Source organism: Lissotriton helveticus, chromosome 5_1, assembly GCF_964261635.1.
Source record: "Lissotriton helveticus chromosome 5_1, aLisHel1.1, whole genome shotgun sequence".
Lineage (NCBI taxonomy): Eukaryota > Metazoa > Chordata > Amphibia > Caudata > Salamandridae > Lissotriton > Lissotriton helveticus.
This window is the reverse complement of record NC_136065.1, coordinates 1,561,943,393-1,561,956,931: the sequence shown is the minus strand read 5'-3', so window position 1 is coordinate 1,561,956,931 and position 13,539 is coordinate 1,561,943,393.

Below are 13,539 nucleotides of genomic sequence, written 5' to 3'. Positions count from 1 at the left end.
GCTGTGTGGGGATGGGGCTTGATCTAGTGGTCGTAAACGTGTATGGCCCGAACTATGACTATCCGGAATTCTACAGTGAACTGGCGTCACTCATGCACACATATTCAACGGCACAGATATTATGGCGGGGAGACTTTAACCTAGTGCTTAACCCGGCGCTGGACAGGTCATCCGGCCCACCGCGCAGGCCCTCGGCAGCTGCACAGGCATTAATGGCAGAACTCACTGGTATGGATCTGGCCGATGTATGGAGACATAGGCACCCCCGCACAGGGAGGTTACACACACTACTCGACATTCCATGACATCCACACCAGAATTGATTACTGGCTAGCCTCTACCTCCTTGTTGGGACGCATACAGGACTGCACAGTCCTGACCCATACGCTATCTGACCATTCCCCAATCCTATTGACTCTGGAGGCCCCCTCGAAGTGGATTCCGCCGTTCACTTGGCGCTTCCCCCCCATATTCGTTGCTCGACCCACTGTTCAGGGGTGAGCTGGCGGAGGTGATTGACACCTTTTTCGAGACTAATATGGGGTCTGTAGACAGCTTTCAAACGGTCTGGGAAGCCTTTAAGGTTTACATCAGGGGCATTGCAATGTCAAAGCACTCTGGTGTACTTAGAGCGATTAGACAGAGACTAGCAACGTTGGAGAAGCGACTAGTGACCCTAGAGCAGCAGCAGCAGCACTCCGCAGACATGACAATAGCTGAGGAAATAAAGTCCCTGGTAATTGAATACAATGAGGAGGTGGACAGGGAAGTGCAGCACATGGGGAAATACGCCACGGCACGTACTTATGGAGAGGGGGACAGACCGGGCTTGTTTCTAGCTAGATTACTGCGCAGTAATAGGAGACAATCCCACATCACAGAGTTGAGGAGAACAGATGGCGAAGTTGTTACTGATGACACTGACATAGCACATGAGTTTAGAAGGTATTACGCAGAACTATACTCCTCGGGGAGTGGCAATGCGGCAGAGGAAATCATAGATTATCTGGAGCATATAGACCTGCCTATGCTATCGAACGCCCACCGTGAGTTCCTGATGCAACCTATAGAGAAAGACGAAATCGTGGAAGCTCTGGCAAGCATGCGCTCAGGGAGCGCGCTGGGGGTAGATGGACTCACGGTTGGATTTTATAAAGCATTCCAAGAAAAACTGATACCACATTTTTCCACACTGTTCGACGACATTTGTGTGGAGGGCAGTATGCCGCGAACCATGAGGGAGGCCCCTATAGTTACAATCCTCAAACCTGATAAGGCGCATGACGAGTGTAGCTCACATAGGCCGCTTTCGCTCCTCAATGTGGATGCCAAACTATACGCCAAGGTGCTTGCGACTCATCTGGCTTTACTAGCGCCTGAGCTGGTTGCGCCAGAGCAGGCAGGATTCATTCCCAGCAGAAACTTGACATATAACATACGAACAATCCTAGGAACTATGCAGCACATTAAACAGGACGCGAAGGCTATCGCGGTCTTCCTTGATATGGAGAAGGCCTTTGACTCGGTCGAATGGCCCTTCATGAGTCAGGCGCTGCGGTGCATGGGTCTGGGGGAGCCGTTTATGCAGATGATGGGTGCCCTATACCATAAACCAACGGTCAGACTCCGCCTGGGCGACTTAGTGACGGAACCCTTCCCAATATGCAGGGGTACCAGACAGGGGTGCCCGTTATCCCCCTTGCTGTACGCTTTGAACGCGGAGCCGCTCGCATGCGCGTTGCGGGAATATCATAGCAATGAGGGGGTGAGCTTCCCACGGTATATAATAGTGGTCTCAACATACACGGATGATACCCTGCTGTACGTCAGAGACCCAGAGAATAACTTGTCTTCTGTGCTCCGCAAAGTGGTCCGGTTCGGAGCGCTGTCCGGACTGCGGGTCAACTGGACAAAGTCAGTGGCCTTCCCCTTAACGCCGGCGACCAACAGATTTGAGATGGAGTTCCCTCTACAGTGGACCACGGAACCGGTAAGATACCTAGGAGTGCGATTACACCCGGACTCGGACACTCTCCTCAGAGAAAACTATGGGGTCGCATTCAGCAGGCTGGAAGATGATGTGGATGTATGGAACAGACTACCTCTAACCCTTATAGGACGTATAGCTATCATGAAGATGGTGGTCCTGCCTAGATTCCTTTTTCTATTTAGCGCCATTCCGATGATGCTGTCGAAAGCCTTCTTCCAAACTTTGACGCAACTCATGATTAAGTTGGCTTGGGCAGGCAAACAACCTAGGGTGAAATGGACGACCCGCACTCTGCCGACCAGCGCGGGCAGGCTGGGAGCTCCAGATCTTGAGACTTATTACAGGGTAGCACAGGCCGCACATCTCCACACGTGGATACATGGAGATGTAAATATCCCTCCTGTGCGCATGGAACGGATCTTCGCGGATCCGCTTCCTCTCCCAGCCACGGTCTTCAGGCCAGTGAACCGACGGACGGGCATACTGGACTCCATCACGGCCACAAACCATGCATGGCACTCGCTATTGCAGGCGCAGAATGGAGATCTGTTGTACTCGCCGAGCATGCCCCTGGACTGGGCCCTTTGGCTACTCCCGGTTAGAGAAAGGGGGGGTGGTAAAAGCTCTTCACGCAATGGGAATGCGATTGGCTGGTGACTTATTTCTAAATGGCAAGGTGAAGCCTGGGATCAGACAACGGCAGAAGGAACACCAGACACACTACTGCTCCGGTTCCAATACCATAGGGTGCGAAGTGCCCTTACCGACCTGCTAGGGCCAGATATGGCGGAGCCGCCTGAGGTTCCGGAACTCTCGTATGTTGTCAAAACAGAGACGCCCCGGAAACTAATAACTAAGTTATACAAATTGGCACTGATGCACCGACAACAACAGTCCATGAAAGCCAGGCTGGCCTGGCAAAATGACCTTCAGGTCCCGATAGACGACACCATGTGGAGGTATTGCTGCACCAGTACCAAAATTATCTCTCTGAATGGAAGGCACAGGTTAGTGCATTTTAAATTCCTACAGAGAGTGTACTACACCCCCGAGAGACATCATAGGTATGGCCTCAGACAGTCGGCCCAATGTGAGAGGTGCCACGAACCAGTAGCCGACTTTATGCACCTCGCCTGGCGCTGCCCTGGGATACAGCAATACTGGGACAGTATATTCACAGCAGTAAATGCAACACTGGACCTCGAATTGACCCTGGATCCAGCGCTGGCGCTGCTGGGACACTCTAGGGGCCTGCCGGTGGCAGTTAGACGGCTTGTAGACATAGGGATGTTAATGGCCAGACGTGTGGTGGCATTCTGCTGGATGAGAGGTCCACTCCCGACTGTTAAGAGGTGGACGCGCGATTTGCTGTACTGCTGCACGCAATCTGAGAATTATAGCGAGCTGTTGCCTCCGACCAGCAGGCCAAAGAACTTTTGGGCCCTGTACCAGACTAGACTTAGGACGGATGACGCTGGGACTACTGCGGGGGAAGAAACCCTGGATATAGAGATGCTGCCCGGGGAACTGAACGCTTTAGGAACTCACTAGACAGCACTTTTTACGGGGGGAGCAGGCCTGACAGGAGACCCAACGGAACTCTTGGAATAAAAGGAGATGGGGAGCGGAGAGTCGAGGCTAGATGCCTGTGGATTTTAATAACAGCTTCAAGACACTTAGATTGAGGAGTGACCAGGCTTGGGCCTTGTTCTGGCACAGCAGAGACTTGGGGCTCCGGTTCGGTTAGTTCCCAACGCCTTGTTTGAAACGCTTAGGCTGTGACTGCTACATTAGTGGTTGGTGGGAGGGGGGGGCAGTGTGTGTGTGTATTGGGGTGGGGGGGAGGGTTTTAATTTGCTCACTCACAGTGCGATACAGGGCCTGGCCAGGAGACTGCGGGAAGATAGACATAAGTTTAGATAAAGGCGGGGAGGGAAGTCAGGAACCCCGGTAACTCACAGGAGAGGAGAGGATCTACATTCTATATTTGATAACGAAGTGACAGATGCATGACAATAAGTATGACCCGCCGCTGGACCCCAGGGTTGTCAGCTTAACGGCTGTATTGGAAGTGCAACTTTATGTCCTCTTCATCTCCTCTAATGCTGCCAGCCCCCGGGTTGTAGGCGTATGACAAGATGTTATCACTGAATGAGCAATAAAGGTTTTTTGAAAATCTAAAAAAAAACAACAAAAAAAAAACTTTGTGATTGTACTGCCCTGTAACCAGACTGCGAGAAATAAAGTAATCCAGCCTTGCATGTGATCTATGCGGTGCAGAGAAGAAAGTAAACCCTGGATCATTGCCCTGTGTCTGTGCCCACATATCCACAAGCTCATGCAACTCTTTTCATTGACTAAGAGATCTAAAAACGTTCGGTTTCCGCCTGTGATATGGTATTTCTGGATGATTTGATATTGCACAACCCAAATTAATGTTAAAATCACCACAAAGTATGATCGGAGATGGCCACCCCATTAGTTCTACACCCATCCAATTATATATTGCAGGATCATCTAATACTGGTCCATATACTGAACATAGTGTGACCATACTACTGTCTATTGAACATTGTACTATTGCCCATCTCCCATACGTATTGGAGATGGAGCAAGTAAAGTTTGCAATGCCCTGCCGGGCAAAAATAGCCACACCCTTTGTCCGAACCTCCTGCTTGGTCCACAAAATTAATTGAAACCCATCCAGCGCCATAATTTTGTTTCTACTACCTTCTATATGTGTTTCTTGGAGGCAGATGATATCTGCCCTCAAGATTCGAATATCTTCCCTTATCCTTCGTCGTTTACCAGGGTCGTTTAGTCCACAAATATTGACAGAAGCTATCCTAATAAAGCTATCCTAATACACCCCATTGCATATAATAAAAAAATCCAAATACAATATAGCCCAGAACGTTACAGAAAAGAAGCACCCCATGTCCCAGCAACCATACACCTGCACCCCCTGGAATTGCCTCTATCCCAGTAAGGATCCACCACCCTTGCCCCCCATCCCACCCCAACCCCCTTACTGCAGCAAGAACAAGAAGGTCAGCAGACCTGTGTAATGACTCCTGCGAAAGTGTGCACCCCGTGTCACTCCCCAACCTGCCTAAGACACAAACCCCCTTAGCCAAAAATATACGAGGAGCCCAGCCCTGCTCAGCGCCATTCAGAAATTGAAACAGAAACAGACCCCCCAAAAAGAGAAAAGCTACGACCATAATCACACATTTTCCATTAATAAACCGAAATAGCATAATTGAAGCTGGCACCCTCCCGGAGAAGGGGGAAAAGAGCAAAAAAATAAAAAATAAGAGAAACAGCCCCCAAAGATAAAACCCCTGTAAGTCTCGGACACAATCATCCACTGGTTAACTCTTTCAAATAGTTCTCAGCCTAGATTTCAGAGGTAAATACCCTAACCCGCCTCTGGAGTAGAACTTTCAGCCGAGCAGGGTTCATCAGATACATTTTGCATTCGTGCTTTTGAAAAGGACTGATCAATTGCCGCAGACACCACCTTCTCTCCACGGTAGTGTGGTAGAAATCCGGCAGCACAAAGAAAGTCTGCCCCTCTGCTGATCTTTTGGCGTCCGGTCAAGCCTTCTCAAAAATCACCTGCCGGAATAAAAAGTTCCCAAAAAATATCAAAATTGCTCTGGGTTTTGGGCTGGGACCAGGATTACTTTTGGCCATTAGGGGAAATCTGTGGACTCGCGGGATCTCTGCATCCCAATTCCAGTGTGACAATTCTCGAAATGCCGATTTAAAAGCTGTAGCACAAAACCGCGTATATCACTACCCTCAGCTTTCTCCTCAATGCCCAGCAGGCGTAAGTTATTTCTCCACTGTCCATTTTCAGATTCCTCTAGTTTCCAGAGGATATCCATCATTCTTGCATCATTAGCAGATGTTTTTTGTTCAGTGATCTCCAAACCAGCCTCCAAACCCACTACCCGCTCTTCCAAAGCCGTGGTTCTTGCTACCACCTCTGTGCAGGCTTTAGTAATTTTGCGAATAGCGCCCTGGATTTTTTTGGTCTGCTCTTTTGTGCTCCTGACGGGCCTCTACTTGCATTGCCTTGAGAGTTGCATATATCAGGCTAATTGAGGGGACAGGGTCTGTTTTTTTAATCTAAAACACTAACATTTTCTTCCTGAAACCCGGGCAATGGCCTCCCTTCTGCTTCCAAATTGGTAGTAGAATAGTTCCATTGGAGAAGTTCACTCGCACAGAATGAGAACTTTCATGCCTGGAGCCTGCATGACTTTTCTTCCTAGGTCGATTACAGACCTTCCTTAGGGTGTCCGCAGTCATAGAGAGTAGTAGTTATACCAGCCCCCCCCCCTCCTTTTCTCCCCTAGTGAGTGTTCCTTCTAAGCCAGTAGATTGAATATCTAAGGCCTCTGGGATGTCATAAATTTCCCTAAGGCGAAGGAATTACTGACTAACAATCCCCTTCGAGACAGATACAATGTTACATGTTTTATTAGTAACGGTAGCGGTAGTAGAAGCAATAGCCGTACCTGAGCCTATGCCTGCGCCTGCATTGCTCCCTGGCTTAGGGATTCTCTCCAGCAATGGATTAGGCTGTTTAGACCGCTGACCGCTGCCCGCTTGCCGGCTTGCCTGAAAACATCCCGGGAATAGTAGGGGTCTTTTTCTTTGCACTCCCCTCTGGTGGATGCTTTTCCATGACCGAAGTCCCATTCCTGCTCCCCGCCTTCTCTGCATTTTACTGGGTGTCTGCCTCGGGCTCTTTTGCGACAGGCAGCTCCCTCTTTGAGTGCGCTCCTTTGTGGAGCCATTTTCCTCTCACTCATGTTATCCCACAGCAGCTTGCCAGCCAGCCACGCCCGCCAGACCACCAGGTATGACCGGCAGAGGAATGTGCGGAGGCAAAATTCCACTGCGTGTTGCCAGATAGTGTTTAATCCCCCGAAGCTGGTCATGCGGAACTAAAAAGGGGGGGGGGGTTTGTAACTCTATCCGCTGCGAAGACCTCCGGACTCAGCAGGAAATTAGCTCCACGCTAGGCTAGACCGCTCGAGAACCACAGCAGCCGGGGAGTGACACTCACACACTTCACGCAGCCACCATCTTGCCGCCCCGAGCTCTTCTAAGTGATAAGTTATATATAGAATATATGGCTATGTGGATCACTAGATTTCTTAAGGAAAACAGGGGAAGCACAGGTATCCAAAATGTGTGGGACACCTTAAAGGCCGGGATCAGGGGTGAGACCACACAATTTGGTTGGGAGAGAGAAAGAAGATCAAAGAGTTGTATGAGACACTGGCTAAAGCAGAGACGCATTTGGTGAAGGTTTTATCAGAGGAGGGGGATATCGAAACGGCTCAAACTGGGATTTCACTTGAGTAATCTGCTATAACGGTGATTTCATTTGCTAAAGCTGCGGGGAGATATCTAGCTTGGCGGTCCAAGCTCTATGAGAGCCATGCGGATTAGGGAGAAGGAAGCACAAAATCAGATTGCTGGTATTTTAGATCCAGATATTGGTTTAGTAACCGACCCAGGGGATATTCTTTCTGCGTTTCAGAAATGTTATCAGAAGGTATATTCTGAAGACATAAGGGACAACTATAGACTACATGGCGAAATTAAGAGATATCTCGAAGAGGTTAAACTAGATCAACTGTCCCCTGTAGATCGAGATATTTTGGGAGAAATATTTCGGGCTGTGAGTCATTACCATCAGGCAAAGCTGTTGGGCCCGATTTCTTTCCTGGCGAGTTTTTTAAGATCTTTCGCACCCAGCTGGCATCAACTATGCTTGAGATGTTTCGCATAGTTCAGGGCGGAGATACACCCCAAGAGTCATGGAGAAACACTAAGATAGTTTTATTTTTAAAAAAGGGGAAAGTGGCGACTGACCCTGGGGCATATCGGCCAATCACATTAATAAACAGTGACATCAAGATTTATTCTAAGATTTTTGCCAACAGATTGGCGTCAGCCATCAAAAAAATGTTATCTCCCCAACAACATGGCTTTGTCCCTCGGTCGTGAAACTATCGACCATATACAACGGACAATAACATTGTTTGATTATACTAAGGTTACAGGAGATCCTTTAGCCCTTATCCTTTTAGAAGCAGAAAAGGCATGTGATAGGGTCTCCTGGCATTTTTTATGTGCCGTTATGAGGTACTATGGGATCGGGGAAGGATTTTTAAGAGCTATCCAGAGCATGTATAAAGATCCAATTGCGAAAATTGCTTCGATGGGGGCAGAGTCTGGGGAAATCAATATAATGCGAGGTACGAGACAAGGATGCCTGTGTTCCCCCTTGTTATTTGCTATTTATATTGATCCCCTAATCAGTAGGATCCAGGAGAACCAAATAATTCGACCCATTTGTGCCAGGGGGGAGGGAGAGGGGATGTTAAAATGTTGGGATATGCAGATGACTTAGCCATTACAACAGCGGCTCCTCGCCAGGCATTAGAAGAAATAACTATTTTAACATCGCAATTTGGCAAGATATCGGGCTATCATTTGAATGATAGCAAAACACAAATTGTAGCTAATGATAAGGTTACACTAGTTGATCAGCGGATAGTAGCAAACGCCAGATACTTAGGTATAGAAATAAGTGCCAAACCTGAAGATATTGTTGATATTCATTTCAAACCGCTACTCCAGAAAATTAAGTCAGACTCCCGAAGAATTAATAATTTACATTTAACATTAAACGGGAGGAATGTTTTAAACATGTTTTTTTTTGCCCAAAATCCTATACTGCTTTAGAGCGATCCCCTTAGATATTCATAAAGTCTGGTTTCAGAAGCTAGAGCAGCTAGTCTCGTGGTTCCTGTGGGCCGGACGGCGCCCAAGAAGGGTACTTAGATACATGACTTTACCTAGAGACAGGGGAGGCTGGTCCGTCCCTAACTTTCAAATTCATTATTGGGTAACTAGGCTAAAACAAATGGGGGAGTTGTTAAACAGGGGCAACTTGGAATGCTTAGAGTATTCAATATATTATTTAATTTATGGGATAGAAGCTAGAGGACTTTTGATGCGCCATATAGATTTTGCCTACTTTAAGAGGGATAAGTTTAAGGTTTTATTAGGGGCCTATAGGGTCTGGACTATTGTCAGGAAAAAGTTTGGGATCAGGCGGTTACATACTTATTCCCCTGTATGCAATAACACCTTATTTCCGGCAACCTTCCACGATACGTATTTCAAAAGCTGGTCCGAGAAGGGTGTTTTGTGCCTAGGGGACTTGATGTTGAATGCAGAATTGCTTACGTTTGAGGCCATCAAAGAGAGATTCGGGATCGAGAATAAGCATTTTTTTAAATACTCACAGATAAGGGATTTCGTTGCAAAAAGACTTATTAATTGTGACCGAATCCCTATAGTAGATTTAATTAATGGTGGCTAATCTACGACGTCTTTATTGCATAAACTTATTAATGCACAGATAGGTGATGACCTGACCAAGCACTTTGAGAGATGGCAAATGAGGTTACAAGCTGGTCAAGTGTGAAGATTCACTCTTGTATAGCGAAATTACATGCATGTCCGCCAATCTACAAGTACAATGCTTCAAGACTTGGTGTAATCTATATATGACTCCGGCACGTATCCAACAATGGGGGTTGGGGGGAATCTTCGGGGACATGCTGTCCTAGGTGTGGGTTGTAAGCTGCAGATAACATACATATATTTGCCACCTGCTCTGGCCTGTCCGAACTGCTGGTTAAAATAGAGCAGCGTTTAGAATCTATATTAGGATAGTGTCATTGACTCCCCAGGTTATTATGTTAGGGATTTCTAATCAAGAAATGGAAGAAGCAGATCGGAAAATGGTGTACATAGCAATGGCGGTATTTTGGCTTTGTTTTGCTACTGTCTGGCTCGATCCAAATCTTCCCTCGTTTCATGTTTTGGTTCAGTAAATTACTGTTTACATATAATTTGGAGTTATCAGTGTTTAGAAGAAGAGGGAGCAGGGCAAGAACCAATGGTGAAAAGATTTGGGATTCTCTAAATAAATGTTGGAAAAGGATTAATCGTCCATTTAATTGAAATTACTCCTAAGCTCGTCATGAAGTGTTTGTTTTTGACTTAATAAGCTATGTTTTCTCATGTGGGGATACACCGTGGGAGAGGGGTAGGAGGTGGGGGGGGGCAAAATGAAGAAAAAAATGTGGACATTAGACATGTTTTTTCTTATCTTCTTTATGTTTACGAATATATGCTGTACTGAATAATGTCTTTTTCTTTTTTGAATTGGATGTGCAATAAAAACATGTAAACATTTTTTTAAAAAAAGGAACCACATGTATAATACTGCTGTTACCTTTTGCACACCAAACCGATCCCAATCTTGTTATTGTTGAACGGATACGAAAGGCATGTACCGGAACCATATGTATATTACCTTTGCTATACCCGTTGTATTTTAAACGATTTACCTTATGTAACTGTGAAGCGCTCGGATACCCATGGGCCATGTTCGCGGTATATACAACTCTATAAATAAATTAATAAAAACACACATACATATATACATACACATATATACATACACATACATATATAAATACACACACATACACACACACACACAAATATACACATATATATATATATATATATATACATATATATATATATATATATATATATATATATATACACACACATACATATACACAAGTACATATAAATACATACATACACATATATATATATATATATATACATACATATACATACATATATGCAGCTCCAAGCGTATGTAAAAATCAGCACACGTGGGTATTCACAGGGATTACAGGCACCTTTTATTATCAGACGCGTTTCAGCTACAGCTTTCCTCAGTGCTAAAAGGTGATAGTACAAAATGCACGGTGTCACGTTTAAAACAGAGTAAACATAGTTGGTTTCTTTCCGTGTCTTAAATGTAAGGCTTGCAAATTCAGTAGCAAAGCACAGGAGTATCCCAATAGAACAGGGGAGAAAAGACCCAACATCAAAATCAAACAGTTGCTCAATTGTAACTCTGAGTATACTGTATATTGCCTAACCTGTCCCTGCAAGCTGCGATACATCGGCAGCACAATAAAACCAGCAAAACTAAGAATTCTTGAGCATATGCGGGCTATTACAAATAAAGACAAGTCTTACCCCGTTGCCCGCCACTTCGCTGAGCACCATCAAAGTAAATGGGAAAAACTTAGTTTTTATTGCATGGACCAGGTACCCAAATTAGAACGAGGAGGGGACAGGGAAAAATCCCTTCGAGTACTAGAGTCAAAGTATATTATCAGTCTTAAAACCATGACTCCTTGGGGGCTAAATAACAATGAAGAACTTTGGGTCCACTTGAAGTCCGGTACTTCAGGTATCAGTGAAAAACATCTACTCGCTTTGCCAATCTGTATATAGAGAAAAAGTGTTTTCAAACAGAAGCGAATTTGTCCTTACTAGAACTGTCTGTATTGCTTATTGAATTGCCCATTCAGGGCGTGACAAAGACACTGCTGCACTTTAATGAATGAGGAAAAAATCGAAAATGAAAGAAATATATCCTCTTAGTGCGACTAAACTCAATATAGCAAAAAGTTATTCTCGCTGTGTATATCAACAAAATGAATTCTTGTACATAGAATGGTTAATCCATATGTTTTTAATCACGCACTATGCACTTTTCACTGCACTCGCCACTTTCAAGCCGACAATGTGAATGCAATTTGCACGTTACAAGATGGCCACTGTAATTTTGCAGAGTTGTTGTCCTTCTTTTATGTTTATTAATGTGAATAGGACAATTGGCTTTATAAATGGCGATTTTAACCATACACTGTGTTACACTGACGAAGCCTGCGAAGGCGAAACGCGTCTGTAAGGGGTGAGGGGGGTTGGTGCTATTAAATTTTGAAACCGGATACCAGTGTGCCTGCCTTCTTATTTCTGCAACCCATAAGATTGGACACAGAAACGTGCGTTTATATATACATACATATACATACATATATGCAGCTCCAAGCGTATGTAAAAATCAGCACACGTGGGTATTCACAGGGATTACAGGCACCTTTTATTATCAGACGCGTTTCAGCTACAGCTTTCCTCAGTGCTAAAAGGTGATAGTACAAAATGCACGGTGTCACGTTTAAAACAGAGTAATGTCTCTCCTGATTGGCACTTGGTAAATTGTGGTGAGTGAGATTGGACTGAAAATGTATTCACTGAATCTGGCCGCCATACTTGCAAGGTAAATACTAAATGTTATTTTATTGCCATAGCGACTTGCAAATAATTTCATATTAGATAGTCATTTGAAAGTTCTTCCTGTAGTGTGCGCATTCTAGTTTATGCATGTCACGCAGACGTGACGTGCGGCGGCCATGTTGGCGCGCTGCGCGCGCATTCCCCATTGCGCGCCGAGGAACCAGAACTGTCGGCAGCGCCGGCCGGCGCTCCTCACTTAAGCTTGTCATTTAATATAATAAATACCTACAATAGAACCTTACCAGCAGTCTGCAAGTTATTCAAATCAATACTTTACAGTGGCGACGAGGACGGGAGGCTCCAGTCGGCAAATCCGAAGAAAAAAAAACGGCCCCCCCCCACGTGGGCAGCAGCAGGGTAGGCAACCCTCTAACCACCTCAGTACAACGCAATAGCTGCTCCACACAGCCCATACAGCAGAGGGCATAAGGGGGCACGGCTGAGCCACTAAGGCACGACAAGTGGAGGAGCGTGGCAGAGCCACTGCCGCCCGAGAGGCGGCGAAGGGGCCGGAGAGGCAGCAGCACGCCCCACAGTAGATAAGCCCACCGCACAACCCTTCCCACGACACCGTGCCAGGGAGGAACAGCGCTGGCTACCAAAGAGGAGGAGGCGGGGACTAGCACTGAGAGTCCCCAGGAAGACACCAACACAGAGGTAAAGGACAGCACCCCAGGGAGTCCCACCAGCAAGGACGTCAAAGCGACAGCGATCAGGGAGGTGAGAATGAGCACGCCAGCAGGCTATGGGATTGCACCAGTGCAATTTCTACCGAAACCTGGGGACCCCCTGATGAAGTGGGAGGATTGGAAAGAATATATTGACAATTTCATAGGGGTCCTGGAGGACGAAAATGAAGAGTCATTCACCCCCCAAAGAAAGAAACGGATCCTGTTACTGAACCTGGGACCGGAGGGTCTCAGGATTTACAAGAGTCTGGTGCCCAAAAAAAGGGAAGACGCTGATAAGGATGTATATGCACATGCATTGGAAGACTTGGACGAACGTTATCGCCCCACTATCTGCGTATCAGTGGACAGGTTTAACTTCCAGCAGAGAAGACAACGGGCTGGAGAGACCATAGAAGAATATGTAGCGGCCTTGAGGAAGCTAGCTGCCCCGTGTAAATACGCACTGTGGGAAGAAGAATTCATAAAGGATCAGCTCGTGATGCATACTACGAGCACAAACGTCCAAGACAAGTTATGGGCAAGCGGCGACACCACACTCAAAGATGTAATGGTCATCGTAAAAAGGGCGGAACTCGCAAGGAG